The sequence below is a fragment of the Erithacus rubecula genome (assembly GCF_903797595.1).
Source record: "Erithacus rubecula genome assembly, chromosome: 1".
Classification (NCBI taxonomy): domain Eukaryota; kingdom Metazoa; phylum Chordata; class Aves; order Passeriformes; family Muscicapidae; genus Erithacus; species Erithacus rubecula.
Genome location: NC_136658.1, coordinates 69,781,503 through 69,801,724, shown reverse-complemented (window position 1 = coordinate 69,801,724; position 20,222 = coordinate 69,781,503). Strand labels below are relative to the sequence as shown.

Genomic DNA, 20,222 nt, shown 5'->3' with positions numbered 1-20,222 from the left:
TCTTCACAGCATGAGTTTCTCTTTCCCTTTCCCACATTTTTTTCTAGATAGTAACTTTTTTTCTCAAATGTTGCCTGAATATTTTTCTCAAGCTCCTCTCACTTGTTTTCACTTTACTCTGCATATCCTGCCTCTGAGATACAACCTTCTATTCTGATCCCTCTTTTTCCTCTGTCCTTGCATTACTTACCAACACCTTTTCTGTGATGATTACCCATTAAATTAGACAAGGTGCTTTTCCCAACTGTCTTTTGTTTGGGATTTAAGTTCTAGGTACCTTTCACATCTGAAACTTTAAAACTATACCTCCTCCACATTTCAACCCTGGGGCTCCTCAATCTGGATGACTTGAATAATTAAATCATATTGTTCATGAAATTTTTTCCTCCTCAAAATCAGGAGCCTTAATTACAATCCTGTTTAGTCTTATATTTACTGCAAACACAGTAGACCTGTGAACACTTGACATTTCTTTTATTTTTATTATTCCATAGAAGCTACAGTAATTCTCACAACTAAGGCAAAACAGAATTGGCTGAGAGGTCATTTGATGAATTATTTCATCTACCATGTTCATAGGTTCCTCAAGAAATACATCCCAACTTCTAAACACTTTCCTACAATCTCCATCTAGCAAATCTAAGTCTCACTTAGACACATAATTTCCAGTTGTCATTTATTTCTCTGATTATACTACAGAGATCTCTGTCCATGTCTAGACTATAAAGATGAACTAAGGGCTACATCAGCCATCTGGAACTATTTCTACAGATTCTCTTTTACTAACTTTAACCAAACTTGTTTTGACACATACAAATTTTGTCTTAGGCCAGCAATAAATACAAATAATGTTTTTTTTGGTGGTTTGTTGTTTTTTTTTTTTTCTGAGGAAGAATTTATGACACATTGGGTTTTTTGAGAGAGACAGTATACAATATTTCCAGGTCATTCCCAAAGCAATTGCATCACTGGGCAGCAAAATCCCCAGGGCTGCTGAACTCCTGGCTGCTCTCACACTGGGATACCTCACACTGGGATACTTCCTCCAATGAAGCCTTGGGGAAGGATAACCAGAAGGGGCAGCAGCCTGAGGACTCGGTAGGCTTGAGGGAGCAGACCACAAAGGTCTGATCTGTCTGGCAGGAGGCAAGGGGAGGAAGCCAGAGAGCTGCTAGCCCACTGCACAGACAAGGTGGGATGGGCTAGGCTATGGTAGGGGGGACTTGGGAGACATTATTTATTACCATGCCATCAGTCTGATCAGCCCAGCAGAGTCCAGGGCTGGCTGGGGGGAGCAGTGGGGCCAGCAGCAACCCCTCAGCTCAGCTCTCTGAGCTCCCTCTTCAGTGCAGTCCATGCACCCCTGGGACAGCGTTTCCACCCTGCACACAAGTGACATTTCTCAACTGTGCACGGCCCCAACCAAATACTTGTGGCAAACTCTTATCTGCAGCTCTACCAACTCCAGTAACCAACAAAATATCTAAGTCTTTCGCAAGTATCAAAAGTATTTAAGCCACCAAATGAGTAATATCTGAAACAGACTCAGCAAGAAGCTTGTGGGAAGATTATTAATTACTACAAATCACTTACCATCTAGCCAGTTCAGACTGTGTGCTTGTTACACTAACACAAAAAAAAGCTGAATTCTGGGAGTCTTTTTGTTGTTGTGGTGGTGGTGTACTTTCACTCACTTTCACTAATATAATAAAAAATGATGCCTGGAATTACAATAGCATGGTGGAAACTTTCTACTGCGCTGCAGTGAACCTTCAGGGAAAACACGTACATATGTGCTACAGATATTACGTGCATTTCCAGGAACCCTGTCAAAATGGATCACGTGAAAGAAACAAAACTATTAGGAAGAAAACTGCTTCATCAACTTCTTCCATTACTCACACCACAGGGCAGATGTAAGATCAAAACAAAAGTGTAATTTTTAAAAGCCTTTTGAAAATTTGAACATTTGGCTGAGTTTCTTACCTTGCCACCTCCATGAACCCTGGAGAAAATGAGCAGTCTGCAATCTTTCAAGATGGAAAACACAACCTAAAGTATCAACATGGTTCAGGATTAGGTCCAAGCACTGAATTGTTTGATTCAAGAACAAACTGCATTATATTTTGCAAATACATCTGCAAAAAGAATTAGGATATGGTGAAACAGAAAATTGTCCTTGTGGTTCTGTGTATATCATCCTTGCCACTTTCATAATTAGAGGGCACAGGCTGCCATTAAAGTCAATTGCAAAGTTCCCATTGACTTCAGTAGATGTAAACCAGGCTTTAATATTATGCTTTTCAGTTTTCTTGAGGTTTAAACACCTCATAAAATAAATTTACAGATGAACTAGTAAATGAGCACTTACAAAGCAACCTCCTGAGGAGTCCCTGAAGCCATATTTTTAAATGCTGCTATTCATTCAGGTTATATCAGATAGATTAAGGGACTGTCAAACATAGATTGAGAATAGCAATAAGAAATGCTGAAAATATACTCCAGAAATATAATTTTTAAAATATAATTTGATACATTTGACAAAACAGACTTAGAAGAGGGTTTTATATTATGCTACATATTTCACAAGCTCAGAGATCCCTATCTATTTATCTGCCTATTCATTTCAGTGATCTGTAAATGAAAATGTGTACCATATATACAGCAAGTTCTAAGAACCACTTAAAAAAAAAACCAAAAAAACCCACTCACATAAAAATATAAGAAAAACTAATCGAGAAAGAGAGAAAAAGTGTGGGAGTAGAGAGAGTCTAACTGATGGGAAGTCAGAAGTACTACCATCCTGAGCTGACATTTTCTACTACAGAGCTATGTGCCCATTGGGCATAATTTTTGATCTTGCAGACTTTCCACAAGTAAGACTCCAATTTACTACAGTGCAAATTAATGAACTGCAGGATCTAATTAACCCTGTTGAGGTTTGAAAAACAATCTCATATGCTGCCTGAATATTTCAGTGAATTTCAGAGATTTTCAAGATAGTTTGCCCAATTCATTGATAAATAATTATTCATAAATATTTAACAGTATAAAATAGAAATATAAATAGGTGAACATTAGATTATAAACAGATATAAGGAGGTAGTAATTACTTAATCTGACTTGATGAAAGAACATCATAGATGAAATGTCATAGATAACTTTACCAAAGAAAGAGTTGTGATTGCTGGATGACATTTGCTCAGCCATCTTGTTCCAGACACTACTGGAACAAGCAGAAAGGGTCTTTTGGCAATTAATAGCCACTGGGGAAAGGTCTGCCCATTACCATACAGGAAGATAGTAGAAGAGACAAGGATACTGTCCAGCTCTCCAGAACATACTTCAAATACCTAAACCTGGAGATCTTGTTTTCTTTTTCTACCATGCCCTGTTTCAATCAGAAAATACCTTGCACCTTCTCAACAAGTGAGCTAGAGCTCTGCATCCACCAATCCTTCTCGGTGCTGCTTCATCTCCAGAGCAGATCCATGGCAGATACAGAGATGAAGCCATGTGAGTGAAAACACAGTGCAATCACAAAACTAGAGTCTGTGTTTCCACACAAACACTTTGGAAGCATACTGAGGTTGCAGAGATAATTTTTTAATCTTAATTTTAGGATACCTGATGCATCTTGAATATTATCTTAATGAGGTGTTTTGAATACACTTTTTTTTTTTTAAATAAAGTAATAAATACTGTTTCCACTATGTGCATCATACCTACTGAAACCCACCAGCTAGGGTGTTGTCTTTAGGGCTACACACTCTCATGGAGAAATGGTCAGTAAAAAATCACAGGACCATGGACTCAGTCAAGTTGGGAAGGATCCCCAAAATGTTGTCCTGTTCCCACCCCCTGCTCAAAGCAGGACTCATTTCACCATTAGATGTGGCTGCTTGGGGTCTTGTTGAGATTGTCCAACTCTAAGTGTGCATTCAGGCTAGTGGCAAAGAGAAATTATGCTGGAGGCTTGCCAACAGCATGCAAACTAAAATTTGGGAGCCCTAAGATGCATTCCAGCTCAGAAGAGACTGGCTCCCTACTCCTGGTTCCACTGCAGAGCATTGCTGCAGCTCCAAGTGGCGCCCAGGGATGGCACTGCAGGGGTTGCCTCAGTTTTGGCCGCTGGTGCCCCCAGCTAGTGACTCTTCAGTCATCCTGGGAGGACGGTGTATGGAAAGTCTGATCGTGGGAAGGAGCTGCGCGAGGCGGAGAAGATGAAATCTCTGGAAATATTTGCTGTTAGGCTTTAGCAAACCTCTATGGGATATTTGGTAACTGTGTTTTTTTCCATGCCTTGAAACAGTCGACCAAACTTGAAAAGCTTTGTGAGGATGGCAAAAGGCACATACCCGATTCAAAGGCAGAGAAAGGTCTGTCTTTGCTCAAGAATACAGCGGGTAGATATTATTTCTCTAAAAAAGCAAAAATCCAGCCTTCTTCTTATAAATAGTTCAACCACTTTTCAATTCACAAACTTAAAAGACTGGAGACTGGCATTGGACAAAAAAAAATTTTACCCAAATACATTCCTATTGCCAGAGGTCTGGGGAAAAAAAAAGGAAAAAAAAAAAAAAAAGGAAAAAAACCCCTCCAGACTATTGAAACAGGAAGCACTAGAAGACCTTCACAATGGGCAGAGCTGCCCATCTTGCCTGTAATATTGTTCTTTAAGCTCTTTGGAATCTTTGGAACTGAACAAAATCATATCTCTGAAGCTGCTGGACTGCATTTCTTTGCACCCCATTTTTCTGCTGCAGTATCTTGCTGTTAATTATTGTCTTTATAAACCACAGCTGGCTGGTGGGGGCACCAGTCAAGTATGTTTTCCTCTGGAACTAAACTCCAGGAAAATGAAAAACTCTGAATATGCATTGCATCAGGATTAAAGACAAATTTTGAAGTTTGCTTCCAGAGAAAATGATGGTGCATTTAAACTGTATTAAGGGGAGGCAGTGCCAAAGGACGAGAGCACTCCACAAATACAGCTGCAATTCCATGAAGTCAGAGCAGGCAGCTCCTTGCCCACAGGATGAGGTAAGTAAGAGATGTAGTGTAACAGCCTACAGAACACAAACGGATCTTGCAGCTCTATCTGGGTTGTGAGGCCCCAAAACTAACAATGTTAAATACATCATACATAGGGTCTTTGTATTCAGCTTGGGTTTTATTTGACAGTCCTAGATTTTGACTTTTTAAAGAGTATTCTTTCTATCATTATTATTATTAAGGGTTGGTTTTTTTCTGAGCTTCCAGTATGGGATGACACTAGCTGGTAAGGGATCACTGATGGACTCTACATCCCGTCATACACAGCAGAGTGTTTTCTACTGGATTCAGAGGGGCAAGATTTCACCCCACAGGAAATCAAGGTAAGTGGGAAATAATACTCATTTATTCAATTACATAGTAAAGATCACACATTTTCAGGATCTCAGTCCTCAGACATTTGTTTTTCCTGTCACAAAAATGCAGTAGGGAGGATATGTAATATAAAGTAAAAGAAAGGTGCTGCAACACAGTGAGACAAGGGGGCCAAAGCTGTAAATTCCTTCCATCGACATGGTAATCTGTATTTGTAAAAGGCCAATATTGAGCAGGCAGTGAAAACAGAAATGCATAACCACATCACATCATTCCACTGCCAGAAACATTCATACTAATTTCCACCATCAAACACACAGTATGATTACTTAAAAGCTTTTTTAACTTATAAAAACAAAATCCTCAAGATGGTATAACTTCTCATTTTCGTATTCTGTAAAATGAATATACATCAAATTTGCAACAATCTGTACCTTGTGTACAAGCCTCCTTCAGGGTCATTAACATGGAATCAACTCCTTGCAGTAAGTAAACACTTCTTTTTCTTGGGTTTTATGTTAAAAATTGAAAATTAATCTTGCAAGTCAATTTGAGCCAGCAAAACAGGATTGACAAAGCAAGTACTGTAGTATGATATCTTTTATTAGGCCAACTTAGAGTTCAAAAGTATGCAAGTCTCCTTGACCACACACAGGTTCCTGTATGCAGAACTCCAGACTGGAGCCATAAAATGTATTAAACTACTTGCTTTGTCACTACCTATATATATATAATATATATGTATATAATGCATATGCATACACATTTGAAATACTTCAGAATAAACTCTTCATTGACACAGGTTTAAAATAACAACTCTGAAGGATTTCTGTGGGTTGGCATGCAATCTTGCTATGTATTACTGTGTTTAATAATTTATCAGTACACAGAACAAATCCTGCTTCTGATTTCTAATGAAGTCTAATTCCTATGAAAAAAGTCACAGTAATAATGTTAGCAAACATACCTTGATTGCTGTTTATAATAATAACAATGTGAATACCTGGCAAAGCTACAGCACAGTGTTTCCCATCAAGTGTTCTGTAAGGAATGATACACACCATCACTACCTTGTAAAAGCTATGATGATGCAGGATGCTTTAGGAGCCACTCTAAATGGAAATCTCTTCTGCATAACAATTCAAGTGTTTCTAATGTTGCTGTGCCCCAGGGAGGTGTGTGCATTGCCTGCTCAGCTCTGCTCTCCACCCCACAACACATAAACAGATACCACCATGGTACTCAGCAGCTCTCAGCCCACTGACAAGCCTTCCTCCCCAGAACACAGGGGCCAGTGGTGGGAGCTGTGTGCAAAGAATGTATCAAAGAACAGTGACAGAAGCAACCCCTCTTCTTCCTTCAGGTTCTGGCACCTGGGAAGCTCTTTCTGAATGGTTCATTAGGGGTGCTGTGACCAGTAATGAAAGCCAAAGACTGAAGAATTTATGTCCCTCAAGCCTTTGAGCTACCAGCACAGGCAACATTTTGTAAATATGAGTATCAGCGACTGCAGGGTGTCTCTACAGCCCTCAGCTACTGCAAGTCTGCCAGCACAGGCTGTGGCAGTGCCTTCATGCCTTGGGATGGGTTGGTGGGTCTGATTGCATCAAATGTGCCTCTGATAAAGTCTGCTAACTCGCTTTGAGCAAGCCTGAGGCTGATGCTACATTTTCTTAGATTTGATCCTGAACAACAAAGGCCGTTTAAGACCAAAGAACATCACAAGTTTGTAGAAGAGCTTTGGCTATGACAGCATGCTCACAAAGGATCAACATTTTGATCCTTTTGCTGGTGATCTGGGTCATGGGAAAAAAAATATTGGTAAGTAGATATACTGATTAATAAGAAATCTGAAACCACTTTTAGAATAAATTTAAGATGTGGCCTCAGTGTTACCCTATCCACCTGAAAATAATATGGAGGATTAAACATGAAAGTTAGAACGTCATTTATCCCTGAGCTGAGGTAATGCCTACTAAAAATGTGGGTTTCATTGACAGATGATTTAGTGAACATGATGACAGATGCTCAAACATGGCTCCGTTAAAGATAAAAGCAACATACTTAAATCTCATGAGGAGGGATTTTTTCTTATTGGTAGAAGATGTATGTCAAGACCTTTAGAAACTTAGGAACCACATAACGAGAAAATAACAAAGAATCAGCACTCATAAGTGTCTGGCTGAAGTTCCCACTAAACAGGCTTTGATAGATCATTTTTTCCTGACAACAAAGACACCAGAGGGATTGGCTGGATTCTAGTTCTCCACTGCAACCAAGTATGATGAAAAATGCTTCCTGTGGCCAAATGAAAAACAAGGAGAACACTTTCTCCCTGAAAATTTGTTTGCATTTCTAGAGTGAATCTAGTCCAGGGATATCATCCAAGAATATCAATACCATCAGGGCCAAAAGGAAAGATGTAGTTATAAAAGTGTCCAAATATTGGGTCATAGTGTTCTTTGAAGATGAGAGTTTCATCAATGACTGAGAAGATACTGAAAATCTAGAAACTAAAATGAGTTGTTCTTTTGCTTCTGAGAGTTCAAGCTCCACTGCCAGCTGTAATGCAGTGCCTCAGTGTTCAGTGTCAATGAGGGTGACTCCAGGGCTAGCCCAGAACTGTCCTCCCTTTCTTTGTGAGGCTTCTGGAAACACTGGTCTGGAGTGCAGCTGATGACAGTGGGTGGCCTCAGCCCTCTCATCAGTGGGACACAAAAAGACAGAAACAGACACTTCTAACATAGTTCTTCCCACCAGAAAGGAAATGTCAAAAATAAGTAAGATGAACAATTCCCTAGAATTACCCACTCCTCTCCTAAGGTGACATGTTTGGATATAAATATTCATGTTGGACATCTACAATTAGATTAGAAGAATCCCACCTCAGACATCTGCATTTCAGAAGAGGAAAACATTGGAGCCTTATGGCACAAATGCATCTAAGAGATTGTATTGTCATCATAGTCTTACACATCATGAAGACTAAAATTTTGACTCACAGATCTTCTCTGAGCATTCATAAAGAATGTCAAACTGCACATTTGAGAGGAATGTGGCCTGTTTCTCAAGAGGGGAACATAGATTATGTCCATCATGTCATACACCTTTCACATATGGCTTAAAACCTGAGAATTTCATAGAGTTGGCCATTAAAGGAAATTGCACATATATCCACTACTATTTTGCTTATTTGCCAACAAACACAGAAAAACCTATGACAAACACATAGAGTAACTATGAGTTACAGTAACAAACTATCCCTAATTAATATACCCAAGGAAACACTAAGAGTGATCTACTACTTTGCCAAGGAACAAAAAAGAAAATATTTGTAAAGTTTGGGGATGCTTTTCACCTCTGGATAGAGTCCTTGTAGAGAAAGTATACATTCTGCGATTTAACAGACTCAAAGAAAAAATCACCTTTTAATCTTGCTCTATAACAAGATTCCTCTATAATATTTTCATAATTAAAAACAAGGTGTAGGCAGGTGAGAGGCAGAGCTGTTCCATGTGAACAAAGAAATGAAAAAGAAAGGCATAATTGGGGCTCCTACTTCCAGTTCCTACTGCTCAAGCTATAAAATTGCTGTAATGTCTTTCTGAGAGAGCTGTATGATGTTTTTCATAATGTCTTCCAAGCTAGAGTAGACCTAAAGTCTTCCTTAGATACGTTTACACTGAATTAACATTAATTATAGATAAAGGGTAAAATGAATGATCTGTTCAGCTGACCACTGAAGATTTCTAAATAAGAGATGACTAGTCACTAAGCTCCAGTGACTCTATTGACTAGTCTAACTACCTCAGGGAAGGTTCAGGTTGAATATTAGGAGAGATTTCTTCACTGAAAGATGGGTTAAGCATTGGAACAGGCTGCCCAGAGAAGCAGTGGAGTCACCATCCCTGGAAGTGCTCAAAAAATGACTGGAAATGGCACTTTGTGATATGGTTTAGTGGGCATGGTGATATTAGATCTAATGTTGGACTTGATCTTGCAGGTCTTTTCCAACTTAAATGATTCTGTGATCTATGATTATGTGGCTACAAAGGGCATTTAGACACTCAAGTGTGGACATCTGCAGTTACCTAAAAGGTAAACATATAACATCTGTCCCAGGCCTCACAACTCTCACTGACAGATAGGTGAACATTCCAGACTACCTTAGTGCTGATATTAGGCTAAGGAACAATTCTGAGAAAAAAAAAAAAAAAAAAAAAAAAAACCTGAAAAATAATGAACACTGTCAATTGGTTATAAAAAACAAAACAGTCATAATATGATGGGATATACATCTGACAGGACATATGAAGAGATCCTTCATTCTGTTTGCCATGGGTTGTACTGCACCTAGAAATGCATGAGAAAAGGTGGAAAATAAAAGTAAAGCTACAAGAAAGGCTGGAGGTCAAGAAAAATAAGTTATCCTCAATCGCTTTCAAATCAAGATCCTGAAAAGGTAACAATGGGCTTAACTTGCAGCACAACAGACTCAGGTTGCAGATCAGGCTTGTAAGTGCAATTTGCACATGCCAAAAAGGATAGTTTTCTAAAATTATTAAACACTGGATTTAATTACCTTGAGAGATTCTGCAGTCTCCATCCCTGGAGGTCTTATAAAGCAGGTTAGCCAAGTATTTGTTACAGAGAACATACTTGATCAGAAGCAAGTAGATGACCTCTAGCACTGCTTTCTGTAATTCTGTGATAACAAGTCACTTTAGACACTTGTCTCTGACTGCAACACTGTGTCATATCCAGGATTAGAACACTCTATCTTTTCTACTTCTTTTAAAAACACCAGCCAGTAATATTGACCTATTCTTCAGACAAAAAAAAAAAAAATCTCTTTTAAACAGCCACATAAACAGGTAGCTAAATAAACATAAATCATACAATAGTTTGGATTGGAAGGGATCTCCAAACACCATCTAGTCCAATTTCCCTGTCATGAGCAGGGGCTTCTTTTAGTAGATCAAGTTGCTCAAAGGCCCTTGCAACATGACCTTGAACATTTCCACTGATGATGCATCCATAGCTTCTAAGGGAAACCTGTGGCAATATCTCACCCCTTCTAGTAAAAAAATTCTTTATGTCTAATCTCAATCTGTCCTCTGTCAGTTTAAAACCACTGCCCTTTTTCCTTGTCACTACAGTGCCTCTGTCTCTTAGAAGTTCTCTTCTAAAAGAAAGTCTTAAGACTTTTTCAGCCAGGAGACACTCAATGTAAACCTGCAATTCTTAACCAGACAACCAGAGGAATAATGGCAGATAAGAACTAAGTGATCTATCAAGCTGACTAAAAGAATTCCGTATTACAATCAGATCATTTAAATATTCCATATTTAAATAGTGCCCTGTTGCTATCAAACTTTCCTAAAATTCAAACTAATGGCACATTCCAAATGTGGAGATATTGCCCCTCTTTTCATAAGAATTGAGAGAACAGAAGTGGTTTGTTATGTACCTGACACAAAGAAAACAAAAAATCTCTGCATAATTTAACATTAGACACATAAAATACATATGTCTACATCTTACCTGTCAGATCATGTTCTGCATAATTGAGTATTTATGGGTGCATGTCCTCTCTAAAACAGACTAGCTGACTTATATATTCAAAGTACCTATTTCTCTCTACTGTCAGTAAAGTAGTGTAATGTGACATGGTGCACACTGTATACCCTCTAAACTACACTAATATGTATCAAGTTTTCCCAAATATTTGTTTCATCTTGGCATACCCTGCTAATGATAATCAAATTAATCACTACAGGTTTCAGATCTCTGGCTGTAAGCTCTATCTCCTCTGCAGGTCATCTTCCATGCATTTCCATTTTATATCTGAATGAAAGTCATATTTCAGTGTTAGTGGTTTTTTTTTGGTGTGTTCCAATGATCCAACTATTTTGCTACAAATAGCATGGCTCAAGCACTGGTGTTTTAAGACATCATGCTCACCTGTAGAAAACACAGATGGAAAATGCTCAAGGGCACTGTCTCACATGAGATTGCTCGAGCAGTCCCACTGCTGAGACTGTGACACCACAGTAACCTTGGCAGATGTACTTCAGCCTGTGAGCCCCACTTCTTCAGTCTCATTTCAGGCAGGCTGGTGCATCCCCTCAAAGGCCCAGCCTTCACTTGAGGCCACAGTCTGGTAACTAGTGCTCGAGGTCTTATAAAGACTTGAATTAAGCATATATGGCATTTTCTGGATAAGACTAGGTGGAATCTAGTTTCCTTCTGTGGCAGGATAACAGATGGGAGAAGCAGGAGGTGTCATATCTTGACTGTTTTTGACACTGACATGTATTATTCCTCTACCTCAGACACAGAAACACAGTTCAGATGAAAATGATAGAGGACAAATACAAATCATTCACTAGAAGCATTTATCAGTGGTTAGTTATTGAAATGGAAGCATATATAGAACGGAATTCCTCGGGAATCCATGCTAAATTTGGAGCTTCTCAATATTTCCATTCACGATCTGAATGAAGGAAGATAAAATACACTTATTCATAACTGCAGATTATTCCATAGAGACTGCCAGCTCACTGGAGAATAGGACTGAAATTCAGATTATCTTGACAAGATGAAGAAGTAGTCTTAAAAATAGGTGGCAAACTTAAAAGAGTAAACCCCACAGTGGGATAGTAAGAGCGAAGACTAAGATAGCCTTGTGAGACTTGAATCGTGGCAAGGTCTTAGATGGAATACCGAGTCTAATTTGAGATACAGTGAAAGAGGAATTGGACAGAGTTCAGAAAAGACAGAGAAGAACTGTGAGAGGTAAAAAAAAAAATAGCACACCAGTAAAGAAAAGGCAAAAGGACTGGCACTGTTTAGCCCACAGATGACTGCAGAAGACGCGCCAAGAAAACACTTCCAGCATGAGGGGTGGTTAAACACTGGCATAGATTGCAGGAGGAGTGTGTGAAATCTCCATCCATGGATATCTTTAGGAACAGGCTAGACAAATGGAAAAGACAAAGGGTAGCAGATCATCAGGGCATAGGGAGAGGTTCAGTGATCTCTGGGGTCCCTTTTAGCTCTATTTTCTAGGATGCAGTCATTCTGCATCTTCTACACTTTTTGCCGTGAGCAGTTGTGTTTAGAGTAATTGTGCAAAGACCAGCATTTCTCATTCCTTGGAGCTGAATGAACCTGAGCTTTTTACTTGTTATAAATTCAGTAAGTCCGCTACTGCTCAGAGTTCACTGCACTAAAGCTAAGGCAGTTAGACAGCCTGCTTTTATAATGCTTTCAGTGAATAAATTTGCACAGCTGCTACCTACAGTCTACATTATTGCTCAGCACCACTTTGTTAATTTGGAATCCAGATCTGGTGACTGATTTAGGAAAACAGTTCAGCTAATCCCTAGTGAATAGAAATCCTCAGCCTAAGATTGTACGGCTCACCAGATTCCCACACGTGCAAAAGCAGCAGCTGCCTTGCAAAGGGAAGTTAAAATATCAAGCACAAACTTTAGGGGGTTTTCATATGACATGCTTATTTTCCTTCCTCAGAGACCTAGGGCTCCAAAAGGAAGAAGCAGAGACAATCACAAACTTTCCCAGTAGATGACTTTCATAGTAAGGTGGAAAGTGCATGTATGAGTTCTAGAGAGCTCTGAGAGGGCAGGACAACATTCAGGGCTAGTGTTCAAAAAAATAAATTTTGCTAATTAGCCCTGCCTTGTTTCTTCAGCCAGCCAATACAATTAGTGTGCATAGTTATGTGATATCAATAACCCATATATTTTAAACTATCACCGTGTCATTGCCTTCTGCACAACAAAACACATTCGGGCAGAGTATTGTGAATTACAGTTCCTTGGTGAGAATTTCTGGGCTAGAATTCAGGGAAGGCTCCTGTGCATCCTTCATGCCTGATAGGAATCTCTTGACTGACCCACAGTCTGTTGAGCTTTGGGAGACCACATAAGACCCATTACTTCACTCAAACTTGGCATGAGGTAGGCAAGCAGCTGGGATGTGGAGATAGGCCAATCAGTCAGACATATGTTATGTACTATAGTGTTCCTGCAGTAGCCATCCAAATTTAGAAATAAACAAAAAAAAAAAAAATCAACTATTTTAATTACAAAATTGAAAATTCATTTCTTCCTCAAAATTATTGTTATAAAGACATAATAACTGCTCTCAGATAAGTCCTTCTGAGTGGCATTGCATTAGTGAATGGTTCCACTGCAGTTGGAACTAGCTTCTATTAAGCTTCCACCTACTCATATTCAGGAGAACATCCCCAACTATGATTCTCTCTATTCTCATATTTATAATACAAGCTTTGAGAACATTATGTAAGTTGTCTAGCAATATATTGATTTATTTATGCCCTCAGATATCTCAAACACATGCCTCCCTTTTCTCATTCTTGCTGTGGATATCTTTCTTTCCTTCCAAATTAATATGTATGGAATTAAGCTTAGAGGCTCCTTTCCAGTAGATTTTGCTTCTCTCCTGTTTTCAAGAGCAAAGAGATTTACTGATGAAATATTCTTACCTCCTGCCAATTATAAAATAGAGCTCAGTTCTCTAACAGTGCAGTGCAGGCCACTAGAGCAGAAGAGCTGAAATCTGCTCATTAGAAGTAGGATATTCTTGTCTAGGGTTATTTTCTAGCAAGTGTACATCTACAGGTACAGTGTATCTCTGACATAATCTCTGATGTTATGCCTGAGGAAAAAAATAATGAGGCTCAGAATCTGAAGCTATTCAGACATTTACCTCCTACTGCCTAGCAAGAAGTATCTAAACAGGAGCCAGATGCCTAAGGACCCCAGATGACCTTTGGGGATCCAGACCCATGGTCCCATCTGAGCTACCCAAGCACCAAACAATTCAAAATGCTCTCAGGTGAAATAAGAGTCTCATGTGGAAAACTTTGCTAAAGTTTCTGAACAAAATATACTTCTGGGAAGTGAACTAGGTGTTGCTGGTCTGGTTTTTGAGATGTGTATTACAGAAAGCCAAAGTGTACCAGAAATGGTTGTGTTTAAACCATTGTTAATTGTGCTAACTTACAGTTTTTGCAGCGTCACACATTGCTCAGCCACTTAATTGACGTGTTAAAAGAAAAAAAAAAAAAAAAGTAAGGGAAAAAAAAAGCCAAGCCATATTTAATGAAATTATGTAACTAGCTTTTGATTAGCAAATGCTTTCTGAAAATCATTTTAGACGGACAAGAGTTCTTTTTCATATAACATTTTAAAATTTCTACCTTTAGCTAGATACTGACATATCAGATCAGGAATCTGGCCTCTAAGGCAAGATACACACTTCCAAATCAAGTGTTTCAATTTGCTGTGAAATACATGAGAAAATCTGGATTCTCAGGAGAGTGATAAATACACAATTGTACATTAAACCATGTACAGTCAACAGGCCAGACATGTGAAACTGCTGAAACCTCATTTCTCTCTGGAGTTGGCATACCTTGAAGCAACAATTCAAAAGTAGTTTGAGTTGTAGACCAGAGCTTAGCATCGACCTGAAGCACTTTGCATTGCTAGTATGAGTGAGCACTTCAGAGGAGCAGTACTATTACATTTGCACATTGTAAATCTCCAAAGCCACAAGTACATACATTACATCACTCAAATACTTTCATTTCTATCTATGCAGATACATTAGAGATACTGAAAGTTTCTCCATTCATTAGCCATTTAATACACTAATCATTTTGGTTATTCTTCCTTCAGTTCTAAAACACTTAGTAATTTATGACTGAGAAGCAATATTAATTAATCTATTAAAACGAGGAAATATACATTCAGATATATGCAGGTAAACATTTTTTCTCTGTTTACTCTTAATTTACATCTTGATGAGTCAAATCCCCACTGCTACACTGCCAAGTCAAATAACATTTCACCATCAATTAAAATGGTCCCACGGGATTGTAGAACGCAAACCTCTTTAATGAATTTGGTCCACTAAATTATTATGGCCAAGGAAAAAAAAAAAACAACCCTGCATTTTACATCTGTAAGCAAAAGTAATGAAGAAGACATCTTTTCAGAGTCACTAGCTTTTGAGAGGGCGGACCATTTGCAATTTCAGTAGAGGAGTGTCGGTGGAAGGGGAATGGCCCCGGGTGACTCGAAAGCACTCCCGGCAGCGGGTGCGGAGGCTCGGGGTCTCCACGGGGGGAGCCAAGAGAAAAATCGACCGAGGGGAGAAACCACAAGGTGTATCGGTGCAGCTGTACAGAAGTCAGAAGGGACTGATTTCATCAACAGCCTTTTCGAGCTTTGGGCTATTTTTTACATCTATTTTTACAGGGAAGAGATGTGGGATGCGGACACTTTTTGAAGGCTGCCTCTCGGCAGCCCCACGTTACCGGAGAGCCCGAGGGGAGGCGGCGGCCAAGCGGGGAGCCCGGGGCCGGCTCTGCAGGCCAGCCCTTCCCGCACGGACCCTCTCCCGCGGCCGCGGAGAGGCCGAGCCGGGCCGAGCCGCGAGTGTCCCGGGCGGTCTCCGTGCGAGCGGCCAAACCCAGGCCGGGGCTCGGCCCCTCGGCGGCCCTGCCCCGAGTGGCGGTGGAGCCACAGGCAGCTCCCTCCTCCCCGCATGTCCTGCCCGGCCCGGCCTCCGTCCGACCCGGCGCTGCCCTCTCCGGCTGTCCCGGCTCCGGCCCAGGAGGTACCAGCTCCGTCCGAACTGTTTCAGCACTATTCCAGCCCTGTTCCAGTCGGCGCCAGGACTGCCCCATGGCAGCTCCAGTCTGTTCCAGCACTGCCCCAGATGTTCCAGCACTGTCTCGAACGGCGCCAGGGCAGTTCCAGTCTGTCTCAGCTTAGTCCCAGCACCGCTCCAGGACATCCCAGCACTACCGCAACTGTCCCAGTACTGTACCCGACTGTCCGAGCACCGCCCCAACTGTCCCCGCACTGCCCGACCACAGTCACAGGTGGTCCCAGCGCCGTCCCAGACTTTCCCAGTGAACTGTCGTGAACTGCCCCAACACAGTGCCAGATCTGTGCCGGCTCTGCCACAGCTCCTCCCCGGGTATCCATCCTACTGTCGCCCGGGCCGCCCTAGGGCGAAGCTCGCCCCCCGTGCCGGCCAGGCGGCACGAAACGGAGAGACTCAGCGAGCGCAGCCCTCGGCGACAGTTCCAGGGCCACGGGAAGCGTTAATCGTGCCTCGAGATAGCACAGGGGACTATCAGAGGGACAAGCACGGGAAAAGGAGCCGGGGAGCCGGGGGCTCTGCTCATGAGACCCACAAGCTACTTTTCTGTGGGTTTTGCAGTTACTGTGCTCAGGGAAAGATCAGCAACGCTTCACCTCCCCAGGAATGTCCGAGCACTGACAAACCTGCAGCTCGAGGTGTCAAGTTTTCAGAAAATGGCCGAAGGTACTTTTTTTCTTTCCTTTTTTTTTTTTTTTTTTTTTTTTTTTTTTTTTGCGTTTTCTTCCCGGAAATAAAAACAATGAGCTGAACGCGGGAGATAAACGACTGTCTGGTGGTAAATACTGACCAGCAGTAGCAGCAGCAGCTGCAGCCGGATCTCCAGCACTGCCAGCGTGTTAACGGCAGTGTACAGAGGAGAGCGGGAGAAAGGTGGGATCTCCGGGCTGCCGCAGCTGCCTGCACGCCCACTGCCTTCACTGGCTCGGGTGTCTGCGAGAAAAGATAAGAGGCTGGTGCAGAGAAACAATAATAATAAAATAAAATTTTAAAAAATTGAGGGGGTAAAAGAAGAACAAAACACTAATCATTCGGCAGTAGCTGCAGAGCCACTGTCCCCGGCCGGGGCGCGCAGGGCAGGTGGCAGCGGGTGGCGGTGGCGGTGCAGCGACCGGCCGTAAGCTATCCCTCTGTCCTGCACAGGCCAGACAAATGGGCAAGGGGGGAGCGCGGAAAATGAATCCCGGCCGCAGGGAGACCCCGCTGGGAAACCTGTGGGAAACGGGCAAGGCGCTCCGTAGTATGGATGGTAGGACAGGCGGTGATAAAGGGCTCCCCCACTCTCCAGAAGTCAAGTCTAAAAAGGCAAGTCTAAAACACCCCCAAGAACACACGTTTCAGTTTCAGCAGAGCGGTATGGAAATGACTGTAATTCACATCCACCAGGTCCTGAATGCTTTTTGAGGAGTCAAAAATTATGTTTTGAAGCGGTGTCATTGACGTTTCTGTCTTTACATATTTCCAACACACCGGAAAGTTTCCATCCGAGCAATTTGAGCATTTTACTGTAGCCACTCTTTTCCCCGGAAGACAAAACCAGCCTGGAAAGCAGATCTGCAGCAGGTTGGCAGCTGCTCTTCGCCTCGCTTTGCCTGACCAAGAGGTGATGGTAAGGACGGCTGCACTGCCAGAATTCCCTGGCCCTTGGCTCCACCATCACCTCACTGGGAACTGCCCTGGGACCAGAACCGGGTCCCTCAGCAGCTCGGCGTCTTCCCCGAACGAGTAAATAATCTAGAATCAGCAGTTGACTCAACTCCAAAAGGTCACATTGGTGGGGGGGACCTAAACAGTTGTAGCTGCTTTTTCGATTTTTTTTTTTTTTTTTTTTTAATAGCGGCATTCTAACTTTTCCCGACTCTCTGAACTTCTTTGCTTAATTGCACCGTTTGACCTTCTGATAAAAAGATATGATCCTTCACTTTTTTCTACATGTTAAATAACACCTGATGTGCTAAGAGAAATAAAAGTAGCACCAAACATCCATGGTGCCGAGTATTTGCATTTGGTATTTTTACGATGAGATTTTAAATCCCATAATTTAATTACGCCGAATAGAAAGATAACATAGTCGTCTTTAGAGCTCAAATAGCTGGATTTACACCCAAGTCTGTGCAAAGTTTGACAAGAGACGAAACCCCGCCTCAATGCCACTGAGGTGAGAGAGGGACGGGGGACACAAAAATATGAGCTTGGGGACATCTCTGCGGGAAAAGGTGCTCGAAAATGGGACGCTGAGAAAGCTGACATCGAGGGGATGAGCAGGATGTTGAGCCTGGCACAAAAGCGAGCCATTACACAGATATTTTGTTATCATCAGAGAAATCTTTGGACTGGGGAACGAAAAAGAGCGGAAAACTTCATGTTTGCGGGAGGGAGAAGTAATGTCCCCATACCCACGTTCCCGGCGCCCGGCAGCCCCTCTCCGGCCAGAGGTGGCTAGGCTGCCATGGGGGACATTCATGAAATTACACTCCCTGCTCCTGGCCACAGTTCTAAAACCACGGAAGTTTAAAAAAAAAAAAAATTAAAAAAAAAAAAAAAAAGAAAAAAAAAAGTATAACTAAATAGATAAATAAATAAATAAATAAAAGCAAGTGCTCGCTGGGACACCGATCATCCAAACTCAGGTCACTGCATTTCTTTTGCTAAGCGCGATCATTTTTGCTGTATATATCGTCCCACCAATCAGTTGTGACGAGAACGTGGTAAAGACCCTACTAATTAACAAAGAACAAAGACACTTTCCAGCTACGCTAGGAAAGAAAGAATAAAGTGGGGGGGGGGGGGGGGGGGGGGGAAACAACCTCGACTCAATTGAAAATAACGATTTTGTTCTTGGACGACTACCAGGTTTTTGCTCTTACCGTCCCGGGACTTTCATTTAACCTCAGTAACATCCTGAAAGGGTACAGTCACTTTGCATACATTGCATCGTGCCTTTTCGGTCCCGCAATAGAGAGCAGTACCGAGCTGACGGCAGGTTTTCCAGAAAGGTACTTTTCCGGTGAAAGAAACGTGATGAGTCGCACGGGGTTAAATTAAACCTCGCAGAGATCCAGCTTGTATGAACAAAAATAGCCCAGTCTTTAACAACCTGGTCACACACGCTGGACAACGATAACGGTGTCTGAAAAATTATTATGAAATTACGTGGGTCTAAACACACACCCCCATGCTACCCACCCCCCCCACCCCCCCAAACAAATTAAAAAACAAAACCAAAAACAACATAGACAAAAAAAAAAAAAAAAAGAAAGCGTCCCAAAATCTCGGTAAAAGTGACCGGTGTTAACTGCGGCTTACTGATCCTTCAGCTTCGCTTCGACACGCAGATCACGTCCATTCTCTTCACAGGTTTCCCAAAACCTTCCCTTTCGAGCCCATTCTGTGGGCTTGACCGTACGGAGAGCGATTTGGGGGAGCGGAGGGGGCTCCGCCGCCCGCCCCCGTCCCGCCGCGGGGCTGCCCAAGTCCTCTGGAGGCGTTTGAGCGAGGGGCAAGGGGAGGTCACGGCGTCCTGCAAAGCCCCGGGAGTGCAGCTCGGGAGAAACCGCGCGAATCCCGCAGAATTCCCAAGAAAAACGCCGAGGAAGAAAGCGGGATACCGGAGTCGCTCCCACTTCGCTAGAAGTGCAGACGCACCGTGTCAGCCCCGGTACAGCTGAAGCCCCCCCTTCTCACTCCCTCTTCCCTCACTTCTCTCTCCTCCCCAGCTGTATCTAGGGCTTTTATTGTTGGGCTTGGATTTTTGGTTTTTCGGTTTGTTCTTTTTTTCCACTTTTTCCTCCCTTAAGGTTAAATACCTTCTCTCCTTTGCCTTTGACATTTGAGGCTTATGAGCAAGAAGAGTTCTCTCTTTCCATGACACCACGGGGGAATTTTAGGGGTTCTTTGAAAAATTACAAATCAGGCAGGCGAAAGCGTTGACTGTATTTGGTGGTGGTTGGCAGCACTCGCCGAGCGCAGAGTCGGAGGTGGCTGAGCGACAGTGGCTCACCCTCACGGTGAGGCAGCAGGGACCTAGCCCCGTGTCCAGCTGCAAACACATCTGCTGGGAAACGGAGCTTGTGGAGGTGCCACCACCACACCGAGAAACGACTCTTTCCCGACACCTAAAACTATTT

General features: G+C 42.1%; 1 long non-coding RNA gene across 1 annotated transcript in view; it reads right to left on the bottom strand.

Annotated features, from left to right (window-relative positions):
• Positions 1–20,222, bottom strand: part of LOC306804520 — an 81,535-nt gene that overhangs the window by 8,182 nt on the left and 53,131 nt on the right. The gene's annotated exons all lie outside the window — the stretch shown is intronic.